The 18781-nt window shown below is 44.6% G+C and overlaps 1 pseudogene; it reads right to left on the bottom strand.

Moving 5' to 3' along the window:
* Window positions 1-2127: 2127 nt before the first annotated feature.
* Window positions 2128-18581, bottom strand: LOC149337383 (uncharacterized; annotated as a pseudogene).
* Window positions 18582-18781: the final 200 nt, after the last annotated feature.

The raw sequence follows: 18781 nt of genomic DNA, 5'->3' as shown, positions 1-18781 counted from the left end.
CTTGAGACTGTAAGCCAAGCAACCCTACTGTGGCTCTTCTCACGCAAGCTGCGTTTGACCGCCTCAAACGTGAGCAAAATACCAAAAAAAGACTCAACAAGTTGCGAGAAAGCAGCTGGCAGGATGCTGCACCCAACATTCATGGGGAATGCTGCTACAAAGCACGGAAAAAAGATGGAACCAGTCGCTTTCAAACAGTTTGTTACAAAAACACAGTTCCGTGTTAAGAAAACAGGAACAGTCATAAATACTGACTACCCATGGCTCTCTGCTTCACCTGATGGAGTAACTGAAGGAGAAAATGCCATAGTCGAAATTAAGCGCCCGTATGTGCTTGATTCCATGCCACTTATTAATGGTGGCAAATATGATGTCCGGAGGGGCAAAGCAGGCATGCTTTTGCTGGCACAAAATGGCCCAAATGGCTATTATAGTCAAGTACAGATACAGATGCTGAGCACAAAAACTGAGAAATGCTTCTTTTATATTTGGAGCGCGCAAAGTGATGTTATTGTTTTTGTGCCTTTCGATGTGGGGTACATTGAGAGCAGATTCCCGCGCCAGAAGAAATTCTACTTTTCTGAGTTACTTCCCCGTCTTTCGGACCTCAATGTTCCCGACGAATTAGATACAGTTGAGAGGTATAGCCAAATTTGCTTAATGTGAAACATTCTGTTGCATATATTCTGACAATAACAAAACAAGGCTCCCATAAAAAGTGTGTAGGTCCAGACCATGACGAAGAAATTACTGCTAGATGAGAGCAGATTTGACAGCCAATTTCCAATTTTGAGTAGCAGCGTACGAAATCTATCAGATAGGTTTGGTTTATGGGGGTTTAACGTCCTAAAGCAACTCGGGCTATGAGGGACGCTGTAGAGAAGGGCTCCAGAAATTTCGACCACCTGAGGTTCTTTAAAGGCCGATTCACACGACGGACCGTTCGCCCGCGGCCCGCGCACTGCGTGTTCATGCGTCAGCACATTTAGAGGCGCGCTGCCGGCCGTGAGAGGCCGCGGCCGGCAGAGCGCCTCTAAATGTGCTGACGTATGAACACGTAGTGCGCGGGCCGCGGGCGAACGGTCCGTCGTGTGAATCGGCCTTAACGTGCAGTGACATCGCTGAAGCCTTGTGTTGCGGTATGGCTACTGTGTTCAACTTCGTTGCCCTCATGTAATCAAAATGTCAGAAGTGAGTGTGGTAAGGAGCACTGGCATTGCATCAACCAAAGCAGTAATAAAACTTTGCTGGTTTCACATGTAGAAAGGGGCAAATTTAATGACAGCTCTCCATGAGGGGATTCCTGCTTGCAGCATTCTTTCAAAAAGTTTGAGGGGATGCTTTCATACAAAGCATGTCTAGTGTTGCAGGCCTCACTCCAGGGTACAGATTTGTCAGGGAGAATAAGAGTATTCCCGAAAACGGCAGACAACAGCATGCTCACAAGATACATTTGCTGAACGGTTGTTCAAGTCTGGCTTTAGGACCAAAGATCTATTGTGGCTAGCATAAATACTGCATGCGATAGGTATTCCACAAGTTATGAAATTAATAATAAACCTGACGTAGAGAGAAAGGGAACACACATCTTTATTAAAATGCCTAGTCAGGCATGCCAGCGCCTCCTTTATTTTTACAATGCCTGCTGAGTACGCTCAATCCGAGCGTCCAAGGCTCTCTCCTACCCTCCTTTCCTAGTCTCCCCAATCGGCTAGCCTTCGCGCCTGCTGTGCTTCTGTGAGGGAGAGTACCATCTGAGTGGCGCCAGACGACGGAAAGCGGACGAAAACAATTTTCTAAGCGTTCTCTCTTCCTTCGTGAGGCGGCGCTCTGCATCTCGCATGATCATCATGCTGCCTGTCAGGTATGGACGCGTCATTGAGCGCGCTGCTCGCCGTGGCGCTGGTCATTGTGGAGCGCATGTTTCGAAAGGAGTCACAGAGTGTGCGGTGCAGCGGCGTTGGCATCGCGACGAAAGGCTGTGGTGGCTTGGTCGAATCATGTCGGTCTTTAAGCTATGCTACAGCGCGGAAACATACCGAAAGAGGCACTGCAACTGCTTGACGAAAATATGAAATCAGATGGTAAATGTATTTAGCAATAAGTTACGCTGGTTTGGCTGTGGATTCAATCATGTTCTGTAAGGAAAATGGGAGAATGAAATGAAGAAGACATGGTAAATCTTCCCGCGAAGGCATTTTTCGAAACTACCAGGTAGCAATAGCTTTCAAGTCGTAGCTGCACTTTTGTGAGAATAAGCGGTCATAATTACATCAACTAGATAAAGAGTATTCTCTATCCTTGGCAGCCTGCAGCTACGATTGTTTTGAGAAGCGAAAAATGAACTTCAATAGGAAATATCCGGCGTATATTTTATATACTATTACTCTAAATTGCTGGAAATATATGTGAATAAATGCACGTAAACGACCCATTCTTTTGTACTGTCTGTGCAGCGAAGTTCCTCAGCTTCACATCAACGAGCATAAAATCTCCCACACTTCACAAAAAAACTAAAAGCAGCAGCCGTACTGAACATAATTAACCGGTGCCATTTTACTGCTGCTACGAGGACACCTCGTCAGCGTCGAGGACAACACCATTTACCCGCGCAAAACAATTTTCGTTAACTATGGTGCCACGAACCGAACGAACCTTAAAACTTATAACACTCTACTCGTCTACTAAGGAAGAGCAATAAGTGGCGCAAACACCTCAAACAGCGCATCAAGTATGCCAGCTGCCATCCGCGAGTGATAAGCGGAGCGAACGCCGCAGTCCACCTCTGCAAACGGCAAGCAAAGCCGCCGCTCCCTTCAGCCGATTGTCGTTGGAAAAAGCGCCGCGCCGCGGCTTCAGCGAGAGCTACACAAGAAGGGGTAGGAAGCAAGAATCTGCCAGACGCCAGGAGTAGTAGTAGGACAGCGCTATCACCACCTCGCGCCCATATGCAAGCATGACGCAAGCAGTGCTACCATCTGGCTAGCGCCGCACCGCGGCAACTATCGGAAGTGAGGTGTACCGACGGCTCCCATTGCGAAGCGGGCGATGCGGCTGGCATTGTAAAAATAGAGGAGGCGCTGGGCATGCTAATGTCATATTCATTTAGTGATGGATGACTGGGAGGCCCTTTTTGGCGTCAGTGCAGGAAGGAGCCCGTTCAGAGGCTCCTCAGAAGGGTTGAGTGCCAACCAGAGCTCCAACTTTGCATCTGCTCGAGTGGGTCCTGCTTCAAGGAACACCTCTGCCTAGAGGGCTTCATTTTGGGGCTTTGTGAGATGTCCTTTCATATTGCAGAGCCCTGCACACACAACAATTATGTCACTGATCATCTTCTTTGAGGTGATGGGGAGGGCTTGCTTCAGCATCCGGTATGTTTTTATGCGGTTAATTGCACGTTCGACACGGATAAGCACAGAGGCAATGCGTCGTGACTTGGTGACTTCCTTTTCTGTCAGCTGCTTCCGCCCTGCGAAGTCATTTAAAGTGTCTGAGTCATACGTTCAAGCAACTTCTGAATGCGTACCTTTTGTGAAGACCGGTGTGTTGAGGCGAATCCCCTGAACTTCAAGTTCCTCATCAAGGGTGAACCCCCGGTCCGCCATGATTTCATCTCCGGGCACAAGGTAGTCCCCAATATGGCTGTCCATTGTTATATATTTGTCCGAAGCACGCCCACCATAAGCTTTTGAGACAAACATAATGAACCCATTAGGAGCTATGGCGACAAGAAACTTGACTGTGTTCCGTGCTTTGTAGCTGCTGTTAGTTTGTGCTCTCGCCCTGAGCTTTCTAGAACGCTGCAGAGAAACTTCAGTGCAGTCCAGTATGCAAGTTGTGTTGCCGTAGCTATTGCTGATAAATGATGCTGGCATGCTGTTCCTGATTGCCTTCTTGCGGAGCCAAACAACTGCCCTCTTCATTATTTGGCTAAGTAGCTGCAACATATATTTAATATAGTTTCCGACACTTAAAACTGACACTTGAAAAATACGTGCTAAGTGGCCGTATAAAAGACCGAGGCGAAGCCTCATAAGGCACATAAGAAGTTGATCCTCTCATGACAGTAAAGTTGGCTTATTTTTCAGTGCACTACTGACTTTAGTCAGCCTACTGAAAGCTGGACAAGGTAAACCTGTATAGAGAACAATGTCATCTTTTGATAATGTCTGAAGAAACGAGCTTCTCAGAACCTCATGTGTAGCCATTTGTGCGTATGGGTGGTCTTCATGTGCTCGGTGGTTTGATGAAGCATCACTGCCTGTTGACACCTACAAGAAAACAGAAGCAGTGCATCAAAACAATAAAAATACATAAGCATCTGCTTTGAATTACAAAAATACAGATTTCAGAACACTCGGCAATTCAAATCGGTTTGCAAGTAATCACTCAGCCAAGCCTGTGTATTCCAGAAGTGAAGAAGGCATAATTTCAGTAGAATTTGAGACTCACCTTCCATGCTGAAAATATGCATGCAGCAGGAGCATCATATATGCTCGGTTAATTGTTGCTTATTACCACAACTTTCGTAATCACCTATGTAGAACACACTCACAATGCCTACCCTGGGGCATAGGTCGGAGTTTGTGACAGCTGGTGTTTGCGTTGCCTGACACAAAACATGCACCTTTCGTTAAAAAAGCAACATTCTGAAGTTTGACAAGCTACTGTAGTAACTTGGCCAAAACACATAACAGGTGTTATATAATAGCTCGTGCTTATAGACCACTAACATGACAACACAGCCAAAACAGGGCTAGGTTCACATTCCTGTGCCTTGCCAACTTTCCCCAACAGTAGCTTTGGCAAATACAAATAGTTTCATACAAAAATAGTCCAGTTACATGGAATGAACTTCTACATTTAAGACGCTGCCATCGATAAACACTTTTTTAAGATGACGCATGACAGAGCCTCTTTTGAATCAGTCAGCAAAGATGTTACCTCGAGCAATATGCATGTCTCTTTTTCAATTCTGTGCCCTTGTTTTAGATAATCAAGCTGCAAAGGTGGTACACACTCTTACGCCACACTAATGTGTCAAGTTCTATTTCGCTCTGCTGTGCCTATGGTAGACGGTCAGAAAGCTCATTCAACCCTTAACCAGAGCATCAGTAAGAAGTTGTTTTGCCTAATGTAGCCAGCATGCTCTTTCTCTGTGTGTTAATGCTGCCTGCCAATTTCTGAGCAATGCTATGAACATCAATTATCAATCTGTTGCATGAATGAGCTAATAGCTTTCCTTATGGCCGAATACGTGATATTCACAGCCTGTGGTGTCTTGAATTTCAAGAGCAGTGAATGTGTTGGCATGTTGTTTTGTGAACTGCATTCATGGGAAGACAAGTGTACACTGCCATATTCAACACAAAGGAGAAGCGTGTGTTCCTGAACCAACTTACCACATCTCTGTAATGGTGGCTGTAGTCTGTGTCATCATCCATGCCAGAGTGTGCAGGTGCTACTTGTGTTACAAATACAAATACAAATACCTTTATTTAAACATCAGGGATGTTAGGGGGTACACCCAAAAAGCCTATGACTGGCTTGACAGAGGGGCGCACCCCCGTACATAAAAACCGGCAGCAACAGAACACGGACAGAACAATAAAAAAAGACTACAGTGCATAGGTAAATATCATTCAATAAAGATTAGTGAACACCCTCTTGATATTTTATAGTTGAAGTCGACAAGATTAACACGCAACGCTCAAAGACACTAAAAATGAACTAAGGATAACAATCACAAAAGAAAACGGGATAAAGGAGGAAAAAACTTGCAGTAAGAAAAAAACCGTACCGTTAGGTCCTCAGGGCTCATTGCGCCGATTAAGAAGAATTGGAATTATATGTCGCAGCATTTGACGACCATAATTAGTACAGAAGGATGGCACATACCAGACGTCATTGTTACGCGTTGGGTAGTAATTAGCTTTGGGCCGTAAGTTAGCTGTGATATCAAAGAATGCGTCTTGATTTTTCCGTTTTCTTTCATATCGTTTACTTAGCAATAGATTATATAGGTCGTTAATAGGAGTTACTTTTAATGATGCGAAAAGAGGTTGAGTGTGAGCAGTAAACGGGGCATTTGCAATGATACGAATGGCCTTTTTCTGTATTTTCTGTAGCCTATATGTATTTGACCATGTTGTTGTACCCCACACCAGATGACAATATGAAAGGTTAGATAGAAATAGTGCATTATTAACTAACAGTCTGACACTCAGAGGTAGTAAAGAGCGGACTTTGTATAACATGCCTGTGCATTTTGCAAGTTTCTTAACCAGATTGTCGATGTCTATGTCCCATGAAAAATTGCACTGCAGTGTCACACCTTGACACTTTACTGACGGCGCTATTTCAGTGTTTTGAGAACCAAGCGTTAGTGCAGGTAAATGTTCTAGTGGTTTGTTCTTAGGTCTAAAAAGTGCAGCTTTAGTTTTGGTGGCATTATTTTCAATAAAGGTCCAGTACTCCATTTCACCAGTTTGCGCAGAGTTTCATTAGCGTTTAATGTCAAGTCACTAAGTGTTTTAGCTATAAAATATATGCTGACGTCGTCTGCATACAATATACATTTGGCGCTTTTGTCAATGTTCACAATGTCGTTAAGGTAGATGTTATACAGTGTAGGTCCAAGAATACTGCCTTGCGGCAAGCCAGAATGAATGGATCTAAAGTGCGATGCAGAATTGTTAATTACAACCCGTTGCTGGCGGTGCTCTAAATATGTTATTAAAAGCTGAAGGAATGTGTCGCGAAATCCATAGTGCTCAAGTTTATGAAATAATATTTGGTGATTTATGGAGTCGAATGCTTTGGAAAAATCCACGAAAACACCGAGAGTTAGTTCTCTTTCTTCAAATGACTCTAATATAATTTTCTTCATGATTAATAACGCTGTTGCCGTTTATTTTCCTTTGACAAAATCAAACTGGGAAGGTGATATGACTTTGTGTTTGTTAATAAAGCTTGTAATGTGCTTTGTAAAAGCTTTTCAAAGCATTTCGATAAAACTGGCAAGATCGATATAGGTCGGTAGTGGGAGAAATTATTAGCGTCTCCTTTTTTAAAAATGATGGTAATCTTGGCAATCTGTAGCTTTTTCGGGAAAGTTTCAGAGGAAAATGCCAAGTTTATTATGTGTTCTAATACTGGAGCAAGTATGTGGGATGTATACTTCGCTGGAAGTATTTGGAGGTCGTCTATGTCCTTACTTTTACTATTTTTAAGCGACTGTAAGACCGAAAGAACTTCGTTAGTTGTAACAGGGGTTAAAAACGCGGTTTCGCTGACCTTTTGACTCAAGCTGTTGAGGTAATAGTTTGGTTGCGTGCTGTCTGCAATGGACACGAAGAAATCGTTGAAAGCATCTGCTAGTTGAGAACCGCACAAGTGAGTGCCGTCTGTGACTATTTCATCTACTACAGTCTTCTCTTTTGATTTCAGTAAATTATTGAGTCGCCCCCAAACAATATCAGAGTGCTTCATTACATCGTCGTTAAATTGGTTACTCATGAAATCTGAAATAAAGCACCGGCTTGCGGCTGCAGATTGATTAGTGTTTTCTTATGTTTGAATATGGCTACAGACTTGCCCTCTGCGTACACAACTCCACAGCATAGCTTAGTAACAAGAAGTGCGAAACGACTGCAAAATGTTCAACACAACCAGTGTTCCACTCGCCATGTCGACATGCTACCACCTAGACTACTGTGAATTCTGGCTAGACAGCACAGGTTTTCGCGTAGCCTGGAACAGGACGTCAAGCTCCAAGATTGAATCATCACATAGTTGTTTAAGTTGACCTATGGGTGGCAGTGCCACCTATAATCACTAGTAAAGTAAAAAATGAAGAATGTAAGCTTTGTTTGAACAGCCTTGACTGTGTGTGGTTAGTAAAGAGTGTGGAAATGCTGCAGTGACTCTGCATTCCACTTGCAAAATCTGAAGCATGCATCTGGTAGTCTCCTTCTAAGGTACCATGTGTAGTAACCTATGCTGCCTGCATGATTTGAAATGGAACAGTATTTTATTGCAATGTACAAGCTAAAGAGACATTAAATATCACCACAGCTGCAGCATTTTGTAAAAACAACAGGCATGTACCACTTATTTTAACGGGGAAAATTGTTAGGAAGCTGTACTGCAACAGTTTACTTACTGCATCTGCATGCGGCATAGAAGAGCTTGCCTTACTCCTGAAGTTGCCGGAGGCTTTCACCGATGTCTCTTTTGCCCAAAATAAAAAGTTTCACATTATGACCAATAATATATAGGACACATATGTGGCAGGCTCATAATGCAAGTCAGTGCAAGTGCAGCACTGAAACCATTGCAAAAAAGTCTGCAAGCAAGTCCCGCCACCTGCTTACTCACCATTTCACTGCTCTGCAGACCCTGTGCTGGCTGGGCACAAACAGTGATATTGGCCTCTGATTCCTGCAACGAGAGATCAATATAAATAGCAATGTCGGCTGAGCATTAACACAGAAAACCTGGGTTCAATCGCAGTTTAAAAAATCAGTGCTGCCGACAGTATAGTGCAACAGTTGCCATTCTTACTGCACTTTGAGGCTGTGCAGAAGAGTTTGTCTCACTGCCAATGCTGTCAGAGACCTCCACCACTGTCTATTTTGTTCAAAATAAAAGTTTGACATTATCACCACAAATATATAGCACACAAAATGGCATACACGTGGGACAAGTCAATGCAAGTGCACTAGTGAAACCATTCCAAAAGGCTTGAAAGTCAGTCCCGACACCTGGTTACTCACTGTTTCGCTGATCTGCAGTTCCTGTGCTGGATGGGCTGAAACTGTGATTTCGTCCTTTGATGCCTGCGAGGAGATCGAGCTGAACTAAATTCCTTAAAATAGACAGCAATGTTTGCAACTAAAATCTATGTAGTTCGTTTAGAGTTTTAAAAAATCAGTGCCACTGACCTTATGAAGATATGAGTAGAGGTAATTACATTTCACATTCATTCTTTAAAAAGCCTCCTGTTTGGGTTATTGCATGAGAACAAAGCCTGATTGCATGGCTAAAACAGAATAGCTGTAAACATCTTTGTGGCAAATATGCGCGATATAGAATTTAAAAAAAAGTGGATAGACAGGTGATAGCGCCGATTTCATTTGGAAGGCCGTTCCAGTCCGAAGCCAGGCGGGAATAGGATCGTGTTGCAAAGTAGACTGTAAAAACCCGGACATTTTTTAAAGAAAGGCCTCGCCATTCTACTGTTACATTGCTGCCACATTAGGCAAATGGTCATCAAAGTTCCGACCCGATGCACACACGGGTGGAAGCCTCCACTGGCACTGAACGCCGCGCGTCAGTTCTGTTTCACTCCTCAACATAACTTGCTCTAGGACAACGAAAATAACACTTACCATTACTAGGGCGGCATCGCAGAGCATTTTCAACGAGTTTGAGTCCATTCCAGGCTGCAAGTGTGCGGTAATGATCTGTCAATTCACAGGACTACGGCGACCTTTGGTACAAAAAAAAAATGAACAAACGGCAAGATATGGAGGCTTTTACCGTTTGCGGTGGTGCTTGTCTCGGCGAACCGTTCGCCGATATCAGCGCGGCTGATCGGGGAGGAGTGATCGGGGAGACTGATCGGGCTGATCGGGGAGGTCCCGCAAAGAGATTCTTTACTCGCTGAAAACAAAAGCATTCTGTTACCACTGCCGCGCTACAACGACGCGTCTTAACACTGGTGTGGCACCACAGGGACAGGGACAGAGACATAGTGACAACAACACAAGTGCTCACTAACAATTGACAAAATGTATTGAAAATACTACAAATATGTAGCCAAAACCTATGGTTACATGCACAGTCATAACACGGTTACAAAGGTTACAAGCAAGAACACACGTTGGTGTGGTGCCACACCAGTATCAATTCGTACCAACTCGCACAATTTTCAACCCTTTCGTCTTAACAAACCTTTTGGGCACAACCAGATCATATTTAATTATCCGTCATCTCCCTTTCACAACCTGCAACAAGAGATTGGTAGCGCTCAGCGAATTGTTATTGCACTACTCGTTGCACGTATTACCTTCCTTTGGTAGCCAAGGCGAAGCATGGGTTCCGGATTTTCCTCCGTTCTCTTCCCATCAACAAAATGCAGAGAACATATCCGGGAAGACTCTGAAGGAATGAAGTCTTTCCGGCTGACAGCATTTACCCAACGCTGCCTCAGATCAGGGTCCGCGGGAAATCGGTGCAACAAAAACATGTTGCACCCGCAGTCTTCTTGAAGAAGAGCGTGAGTTCTACAATGCACTTTTCTCGCCGCATTTCTTTTTTTTTTGTTGCTGGTGCATCCGTAAACAGCACAGTGCTGTCCGGAAGAAATTTTGTAGCTTTCAGACATCGTAGGAAGCTGCTATGACCGCGGGAAACGATCACGCACACGCACGCCTGCAGCAGTTACACGAGACGAAGCAGTCCAGCGCCAACGGGGAACACTAGGATGCGCGTTACTCTCGATACCAGTGAGCTACTGCTGGCCTTCTGATCCCTGGTTTGAGGCTTGTTTTTGGAAGATGGCGCTCACCACGATAGAAAGGTGTATAGGGAGGCCTTTTTTTTGGCGGTCGGGGCGGTCATCACAACGAATCCGCGGTATAGAAAAACTTCGTTCAGGGGAGCAGACAAGCCTGCAGAGTGAACACCATAACGATAGGCCTGTTTAAGGATATGGAGCTCACTAGCTATAGGGAAGCCTTTTTGTTGTATAGTTTGGGGCTGTCATAGACTGGCTTTCTCCCAAAAGGACGGTAGGCAAGGAGTAGTTGTAAACTACTTCGAAGACGACGACCTATGACTTTTTTATGCTGATCACAGCAGCAGCGGCAGCGAACAGTTCAGCAGCTATAAGCACCTTTCTGCGTTTGCAGGTCCCCTCCCCTGGATTGCGTAGTCACGACCACTTGCCACTGATATCAGCATATATGAAGTTAACAAGAGGGGCGGTGACCTTCCGTCATTTCCTGGAGATAGTGCGACAGTGATCCCACTGGTCGGCGCTGACATCACTCCGGACTGCTTAAAAGGACCTGGATCCGAAAGCCGGTCATCACAGCAGCAGCGGCAGCGAACAGTTCAGCAGCTATAAGCACCTTTCTGCGTTTGCAGGTCCCCTCCCCTGGATTGCGTAGTCACGACCACTTGCCACTGATATCAGCATATATTCCGTTAACAAGAGGGGCGGTGACCTTCCGTCATATCCTGGAGATAGTGCGACAGTGATCCCGCTGGTCGGCGCTGACATCACTCCGGACTGCTTAAAAGGACCTGGATCCGAAAGCCGGTCATCACAGCAGCAGCGGCAGCGAACAGTTCAGCAGCTATAAGCACCTTTCTGCGTTTGCAGGTCCCCTCCCCTGGATTGCGTAGTCACGACCACTTGCCACTGATATCAGCATATATGCCGTTAACAAGAGGGGCGGTGACCTTCCGTCATTTCCTGGAGATAGTGCGACAGTGATTCCGCTGGTCGGCGCTGACATCACTCCGGACTACTCAAAAGGACCTGGATCCGAAAGCCGGTCATCACAGCAGCAGCGGCAGCGAACAGTTCAGCAGCTATAAGCACCTTTCTGCGTTTGCAGGTCCTTTCCCCTGGATTGCGTAGTCACGACCACTTGCCACTGATATCAGCATATCTGCCGTTAACAAGAGGGGCGGTGACCTTCCGTCATTTCCTGGATATAGTGCGACAGTGCTTCCGCTGGTCGGCGCTGACATCACTCCGGACTGCTTAAAAGGACCTGGATCCGAAAGCCGGTCATCACAGGAGCAGCGGCAGCGAACAGTTCAGCAGCTATAAGCACCTTTCTGCGTTTGCAGGTTAGTTCTTGGGACAGACGATCTTTGTTTCATCTGATATAGTCTCTGTCGCTGCTGCTGGAATCACTGTACATTTGTTTTTATTACTGATTTATTATTTTTGATCATTGAACATGCCAAACTGCGCCGAACTGTCCAAAAGGATAGATGAGTTACAATCAAAACTTGAAGTTGACATTGAAGGTCTTGCGGATAAGATTTTTGACAAAGGAGTATTGAACTTTTAATCCTCAGGAATAGATATTTTAAAAGTCAAAAGCCAGATCGACAGCCTGGAGTCCAGTGTGGCAACCCTAACACAGCACGTAGAGGAGCTGCGCAACGAGAATGCACTCCTTGCAGCTGACAACGAAGAGTTGAAATCTAAAAAATTACCGACGATTACGTTACTTCCTAATGCGAAATTTGAGCGCAGCAAATAAGCTGTTTCACCTTTTCGATAGTGAGTCAACCCCAGCTGCGGGGTTGGTTTCAGGGACAACGCCGCCGATGCCGACACAAACAATATGATACCCTCGCTTCCGCAGCGCTAAGAACCAGGTCTAGCCGTGGGAAGGTGGTCACGTATTCGTCGACGTGCCGGGGCCTACGTGAAATAACCGGCGCGTCGGCAACTGAAGAGCACCCTATCCGCCACACAAGAACAGGGGGGGGGGGGACCTTTTCCTCCTCTTTCTGCATGGCGGCGACGGTGTTCTATGCAGTCACGTTATCTTGACTCTCTAGCGGCGTCAGCGGCATCCAGCGGTATCAGTCGGTCGCTGCTAGCGCTGGGGGGATGAAAGGGGGGCGGAGCTGGTTACGAGGCCGACGACAACGCCGACGACGACGCGAAACCCAGGAACGGACGCCAAAGAGCTGCGCTCTAAAACAGTTCGCTAACTAGCAAGGTTGCAGGTCTTGAGCAGTATTCAAGAATGAACAACGTTGAAGTTAAAGGCGTTCCTTGCACACAAGGTGAAGATTGTGCAACTATCATACAAACCATTAGCGAAAAAATTGGATGCCCTGTGACTCCCGCTGACCTCGATGTGGCTCATCGTGTTCCAACAAAAATCAGAGATCAGAAGAACATTGTGGCCCGCTTTTTCTCGAGAACCAAAAAAAAACAGATTTTTTCAGCAAAGCGCGGAAAGCTCGTCTCACGTTTTTCAACATTGATGTCAGGGCCTCCGAGGACAGTCCCTTTTTGTCAATGATCACCTGACTGCGGAAAACAAGGCATTGTTCTCTAAGGCTTTGTCGCTGAAGAAAGAGAAAAAGTGGAAGTTCCTCTGGACGGACAACTCCATGATTAAGGCAAGGAAAACGACAGACAGTACGGTATACCGCATCACCAACGAGTCCGATCTGTCAAAAATTGTCTAAAACATTGGGCCAGTAAGCCTTGGCTACCTTTGTCCCCCCATGTCGTCCTATTTTTCATCCACTGAACTGAAGAAATTCTTAACGGATGCCACTCGTTCTGCAATACATCTAAATGCAAGAAGTATTAGAAAAAACTATGATGCTATTTACAACGCACTTTCTCTGCTCCCTAACCCATTTTCAATTATTGGAATTTCAGAGACTTGGTTCAGCGAGCATGATAAAAATTTGTTCTCGTTTCCTACATACATCTCAGAATTCTCCCACAGACAATTCTCTAAGCAAGGTGGTGCTGCTTTGTATATATCCCATCAATTCACTTATAAGCGAAGAAATGAGTTAGAATTGAACATACCTCACTGTTAATCTGTCTGGGTCGAATTTGATTCATTATTCTTAGACATCGATAATAGAAAATTAATCTTTGCCTGCATCTACCGGTCACCGTCGTCACCAGTTTCCGATTTCTGTACCGCACTCCAAGAGAAATTACGTATTCTCTCATCTGAAAATGCAAACGCCGTAATAGTAGGAGACATAAACATCAATCTCCTTGATGATTCTGCTCTTGATAGCATAAACTACAGCAGCTCATTCCATAGCTTTGGTTTTGAGTGCATCATCACGGTTCCAAATCGATGCTCCACGTCGGGTAGTAACACAATCATTGATCATGCTTTGACAAATTTATTATCCCTTCCAGAAGCTGGCGTCCTTGAAATAGACATCACATATCATTTCCCTATATTCATGCGCTTTCCCAGTACAACTCAAAACGATAGCAGAACGATATACAGTAAGATTGTCTTGGATAAAGAAAATTACTTGACTGCAGTGGCTGAAGCTGACTGGCAGTCGATTATGTCATTGCAGGATCCTCAACAAGCCTATTCACAGTTTTTATCTCTTCTGACCTCATTACTTGATTCCCACTCAGAAATAAGAAAGTGTAAAAAAAAAACTAGCTTCGCCACAGAACCCTTGGCTTACAGAGAGCCTTCTTAAAGCAATGCGTAATAAAGAAAATCTGTACAAAAAAACAAAAAGGCAGCCCTTCAACCTTAAACTTTTTGCTCGGTATAAGAAATATAAGAATACCTTGTCTGCTTTGTTAAAAACAGCTAAAAGAAATTATTATGAACAAAGATTTCTCGAGTGTGGCAACAATATGCAGAAAAAATGGGACATAGTCAACTCATTCTAAGGACGAAACGATAAGCGCAAAGAAATACCTTTGATCCAACATAACGGTATCGAATACAGTAACCCCAAAAAAATTGCAACTGCTTTTAACTGCTTCTTTAATGAGAGCAGCAAGTCTCTTAGGGAAGCTCTCCAACCCTCTGTATCTAGTCGCCTCCCACACTTTTTTTCTCTTTCCTACCACACCACAGGAAATAAATGACATAATCCGTAATTTGAAAATAACTAGTCCTGGCCTTGATAACATACATCCTGTTCATATAAAAATGATTGCGCATATAATTAGTGGCGTCCTATCACATATTGTGAACCTGATGTTTAAATCTGGCATTTTTCCACATGAACTGAAGCGCGGAAAGATTATTCCGGTCTTTAAGAAGGGTGATAATTCTTTAATGACAAATTATCGTCCAGTTTGCATACTTCCGTGTCTGAACAAAGTAATTGAAAAGCTAATCGCGAATCGTCTCGTTAAATATTTGGATAAATTTAATATATTATCGCCACATCAGTTTGGTTTTCGTTCTGGGTATACTACTGAACTTGCTCTTATAACTATTACAGACAAACTAAGAATTGCCATAGATGAAAAGAAATTTGCAGGAGCCGTCTTTGTAGACTTGTCAAAAGCTTTTGACACCATCAATCATCCAATTTTGTTCACTAGGCTGGAAGAAATTGGTATCGCCGGCCCCCCGTTATTACTGCTACAAAATTACTTGCAAAATAGATCACAAACCGTCACTATTTCAGGTGTCTACTCTGATGTTGCGTTTACAAACTCAGGTGTGCCACAAGGTGCTATTCTGGGTCCCCTATTATTTTTTATTTAAATTAACACATTACCAAAGTGCCTCGCTTCCTCCAATTGCATATTACGAGGGTAATCCCAAAAGTAAGGTCTCGAGAGGGCTGCGGCCTCAGGGAAACTGTTTGCGTGGCTGCTCGCCACACTGCTGTGTTCATTGTTCCCCGTCTTCCATACAAGCCAAGACTCAGTGCGAAAGGGACTGTTAGTCTTGGCAGGGCAGCCATTTGAATTGGAGCTTCCGTTTGTCGCTACCGCCAGGTGCGAACTTCGCACAGTTATTCGATTTTTGAACGCAAAAGGCGGTCAACCAATCGAAATTCATCGCCAGTTGACGGAAGTGCACGGAGAGTCGTGCATTGATGTTAAACACGTCCGCAAGTGGTGTAGGGAGTTCGCCGCTGGTCGCACTGAAATTCACGACGAAGAATAAAGAGCGGAGACCGTTAATTTTTGATGAGACAGTCGCGAAGGTCGAAGAAATGATGCGGCAAGATCGGAGGATCACACCCGACGAACTCTGAATTTTGGTTCCTGGCGTTTCTAGAAGCACTATTCATAGGATTTCGACAGAAAAGTTGAAATATCTGAAGGTGTGCGCAAGATGGGTTCCGCGAATGCTCACAGACGACCATCAACGGCAATGCGTTGACTCCTCCCGCAAATTTCTTCGACGTTATGGAGACCTTTTTGGATTCCATTGTTACAGGTGACGAAACCTGGGCATTCTACTTCACACCTCAGACCAAACAAGAATCACGTGAGTGGCGCCACTCCTCTTCTCCCAAGCCGCGAAAATTCAAGCGAACACAGTGTGTCGGTAGAGTCATGGCAACTGTGTTTTGGGACCGAAAATGGGTATGTTGGTAGACTTCATGGCTACTGGCAGCACAGTAAACGCGGACAGATATTGTGAGACCCTTAAGAAACTCAGACGTGCGATTAAAAATCGCATAAGAGGAACGCTGAGCAAGGGCGTGAGTCTTCCCCACGACAACGCTCGCCCCCACACTGCCTGCCAAACCACTGCTCTCCTGCAACATTTCGGATGTAACGCCATCAGCCACCCACCTTACGGTCCGGACTTGGCATCAAGAGACTACTACTTGTTTCCAAAGCTAAAAGAACATCTCGCTGGAAGGCGCTTCACCGAAGATGATGAAGTGAAAGATGCGGTCAAACGCTTCCTCAACCACATGGCGGCGAGCTGGTAAGACATGGGCATACAAAAACTGCCGCAGCATCTGCAAAAATATATAGACCTCAACGGTAATTATGTGGAAATATAGAAGGATGGCCTGCCTTTTAAGTGACTTGTAAATTGCTTAAAGTAAACATTTCTTTCATTTTATAAAATAACTGGAGACCTTAATTTTGGGATGACCCTCGTATACGGTGACGACACCACAATTTATACCTCAGATTCAAGCTTTACTAATCTCATATCAAAACTTAATCATGACCTGGACAATCTTCTATCTTGGTGCAATCAACACAGTTTGACCATCAATTCTAGCAAAACAAAGTTCGTTGTTTTCAGCTCGCATCAACGGCAGTCACTTTCCATTCCTCCTGTCTCAATTGGTCAGTATCTAATAGAAGCTAGCGATTTCGCCTTATTTCTGGGTGTGCATTTGGACAGCAATCTAAAGTTTCATAAACACATAACCAGTACAAAGAAAAAAAATGGCATATGGTTTGAGAATCCTTATTAAAGCTCGTTCGTACTTTTCTAACAGTACATTAATATCCTTATATTACGCATTTGTACACCCACACATCAGTTACTGTGTAGTATGTTGGGGAACCACGTATGCTACTCATCTAAGATGATTGCAGATAATTCAAAATCAAGCCATTCGTATACTTACCTGTAGTTCTTATTACACTGATGCAGCCTTCATTCTACAGGATCATAACATCCTCTCCGTATCACAGCTTGTTAGATATTCTCTAGGCATTCTCATGTACAAACTTGTCAACAATCTAATCTCTCTTCCTCTCGTACCACAGTGTTATCTTGTAAACGCCAACATAACTCGGTTCGCAATCAATAACAATATTGTCCTACCTAAAGTACGCACCAATTACGGGAAACAGGCAATTCATTTCTCATCAGTTGCTGTTTGGAACACTATACCGATAGAACTAAAAAATGCTCCTTCAATTGTCAACTTTAAAGCACACTTTAAAAGATCATCCTTAGCAGTGAGCCCTAATTCCGATTAATTTGTTTTCATTTCGTCCTACATGCATTTTGCACTGCTTCATGATCTTCATTATAATTCAGTATGACATCAGTTTGCTTAGTTATGTACAACTTTATATGTTTCGGTGGTCCTTTTTAATAGCTTTTATTTCTCTCCCATGTGTCTGCTTTGATTGTATTTCATACGTGTATATTCTGTTTCGTATATTTATCTGATCTGTCGTATGCTGTTAAATGTTTTACTAGATGTATTTAATCAGGAGGTCCCATTACATTCTCTGACTTCGGGACCTCCTTCTGCATAATATGCTGTACTCTCAAAATTTATCAACAAATAAAGACTGATTCTGATTCTGATAAACAAGACGATTCGTAGAGATGACAACCTCAACGTAAAACAAAAAGGCGGCCCTTTGTTGTAGGTTTGGGTGATCATCACCACAAATCCGTCTTTTTTACCACCATGAAGAAGCCATAGGTCGTCGTCTTCGAAGTAGCTCACTACTTGCTGCCTACCGTACTTTGGGAGAAGGCCATTCTGTGCGGTTCGCGTTAGGCGATCACTTCCGCCAGAAGCTCCAGGACTGCGTCCATGCCCGACGCGCTCCAAAGGACGCAGTCCAGCCGCCGGGCCACTCCTATCCTCCTGAAAGAAATAACAGTCGTTATTTTGAGCGGAAAATACTGCCATCTTTACTTACCTTTCGTAAAAACAGTATTTCACGCGATTTTTGCGCAGTGTGAAGAGGCGATGTATCTGCACTGGCGCCACATTGTCTGCGTAGAAATGAAAGCAATCATTATATTTTATAGACTACGTTACGAACTAACTTACCGTGATTCTGTTGAGTTATCCACGTGTTAACTACTTTCAAAATGCGCCAGTGGGTGCTGCTGTGGGCGGCACGGGCGACGGGTGGTAGCGTGAGATGAAAAACCACGGCACAGCGCCCGCGCAGCCCCTCCACAATCTCCCGCAGGGTGGCCACGAGCTGCCTTGCGTCGACCATGGTACGCGCCTGCAAGAAAAAAATAACAGGGAAATGAGTTTGCATGCATAAATGCCAATGCCGTAAACAAGCGTACCCTGGCACGGTCGTTGGTGCCAACCAGGACGGCGACCATGGGCTCCACGTGAGCCACCCTGCGTAGTTGCCCTAGCAGACTTGCCGCAGTCCCTCCCGGCATTAGGGTAGGACTTTCTGCGCGGCGAAATTTACGAGCAGTTAGGCACTGCACGTTCAGAAAATGAACCATAGTTGCTTCTACGGCCATCCTTACCGAACTGGCTTCGCGGAAGTCCACAAGCAAGCTCCGCTAACCGC

This window comes from Amblyomma mixtum, chromosome 7 (assembly GCF_055824585.1).
Source record: "Amblyomma mixtum isolate Tamu chromosome 7, ASM5582458v1, whole genome shotgun sequence".
Taxonomy (NCBI): domain Eukaryota; kingdom Metazoa; phylum Arthropoda; class Arachnida; order Ixodida; family Ixodidae; genus Amblyomma; species Amblyomma mixtum.
The sequence above is the reverse complement of the archived record's forward strand: the minus strand, read 5'-3'. Positions and strand labels throughout refer to the sequence as shown.